The sequence below is a fragment of the Rousettus aegyptiacus genome, unplaced genomic scaffold (genome assembly GCF_014176215.1).
Source record: "Rousettus aegyptiacus isolate mRouAeg1 unplaced genomic scaffold, mRouAeg1.p scaffold_m13_p_9, whole genome shotgun sequence".
In the NCBI taxonomy this organism is placed as follows: domain Eukaryota; kingdom Metazoa; phylum Chordata; class Mammalia; order Chiroptera; family Pteropodidae; genus Rousettus; species Rousettus aegyptiacus.
The window spans coordinates 25,856,728-25,858,644 of record NW_023416312.1 but is presented as its reverse complement, the minus strand read 5'-3'; the positions used below and the strand labels follow the sequence as shown (position 1 = coordinate 25,858,644).

Genomic DNA, 1,917 nt, shown 5'->3' with positions numbered 1-1,917 from the left:
TGCCACAATGTGTGTGGATCTTGAGATAATCATGCTAAGCGAAATAAGCCAGACAGAAAAAGTTGAAACCATATGACTTCACTCATATGTGGTATATAAAATTGAATGCAACAAACAAATGTGACAAACAAAAAGAGACTCATGGACATGGATAGTAGATTAGTGGTTACCAGAAGGAAAGGAAGAGGAGGAAGGCAGATAGGGATAAAAATGGTTAAATATTTTGTGACAGAATGAAATCTTTTGGTTGGCGAACATAATACAGTATATATACCACATAATGTGGAATTGTACTCTTGAATCTGATTTTATTTTATTAATCGATGTCACCCCAATAATTTTTTAATAAATAAATAAATAAAGAATAGATCAATGACCTTAAGGAACTAGAAAACAAGAGCTAATTGATAAGGATGTAAATAAATATTTAAGCAAAATTAAATAGGAGAGAGAATAGAAAAACAATACAGAATATCAATAAAATAAAAGAATTAAAGTTGGTTCTTTGAAAAGATCAAAACAATTGACAAACCTTTAACTAGATTGAATAAGAAAAAAGAGAAGACTGAAATTATTAAAATCAAACATGAAAGTGGGAACATTACTACTGACCTACAGAATTTTTAAAAAGTTTCTAAGAGAATTAATTAGTAATTAAGTCAATTATTGAAATTGTCTCAAAAAAGAAAAACTCAGGACTGGAACACTTCACTTGGGAATTCTACCAATCATTTAAAAAATAATTATCAGTCTACAGCCATGCAACCCTGAACGTGCCAGATCCCGAATGATCTCAGAAGCTAAGCAGGGTCAGCCCTAGTTAATACTTGGATGGGAGACCACCTAAGAAGACCAGATGCTGTAGGCATTAAAAATAAATAAATAAACAAATAAATAAAATAATTTTCAGCAATTCTTAAATTCTTCCAAAAAATAGAAGAGGAAGGAATACTTTATAACTCAATCTCTGATACCAGAGCCAGATAAAGAAACCTTAAGGAAACTAACTACAAGCCAATATCATTTATAAATATAGATATAAAAAGAAGCTCAGCAAAATACCAGCAGACCTAATTCAGTAGCATATTAAAAGAATTATAACCCATGACTGAATAGGATTTATTCCAGGAATGTAAAGTTCAACATAGCAAAATCAATGTTACATACCACATTAAGAGAATAAAAGAAAACACACACACGCGCACATATACAATCATCTCAATTGTTGCAGGAAAAAGAAATTGACAAAATCTAATGCCCTTTCATGATTAAAACACTTTAACTAGGAATAGAAAGGAAATTCCTCAACCCTAAAAAGGGTATTTATGAAAAACCCAGAGCTAACATCATACTTAACGGTGAAAGACTAAAAGCCTTCCCCATAAGATCAAGAATAAACCAAGGATACCTATCTTTGTATTTTCTACTGAATATTGTACTAGAAGTTTTAGCCAGATCAATTAGGAAGAAAAAAACCCTGAGCTAGAGCTACTAAGCTAAGCAACTCCTGAATTCTTGACCATCAGAAATTGCATGAAATATTAAATATTTATATTTCTAAATCACTAAATTTTGGAATAACCTGTTATGCAGCAATAGATAACTATTATACAAGGCTAACTTGTCTTTTTCAATTACTGATGTCAAATAACAAGTGATTCCACAATTTAGTGGTGAAAAAACAACATTTTTTCTGCTCATCTCTGTTCCACTCTGCTACACAATGTCCAAAGTCTCAGCTGGGGCCTGGAAACTTCTACAGTCTCACTCAGTCATGTGCTGGGTATCAGTTGAAGACTGAAGGTACTCTCCACATGGGCCTTTTTGTATGGTCTCCATTCATGAGCCAGGTTTTCCTTATAGAATGCTGGCTGCATTCTATGAGTGTCCCAAAAGTGAGATAAAGAGAACCATATA

The 1,917-nt window shown here is 32.4% G+C and overlaps 1 pseudogene; it reads left to right on the top strand.

Annotated features, from left to right (window-relative positions):
* Nucleotides 1-749: 749 nt before the first annotated feature.
* LOC118607991 lies at nt 750-868 on the top strand (annotated as a pseudogene).
* Nucleotides 869-1,917: the final 1,049 nt, after the last annotated feature.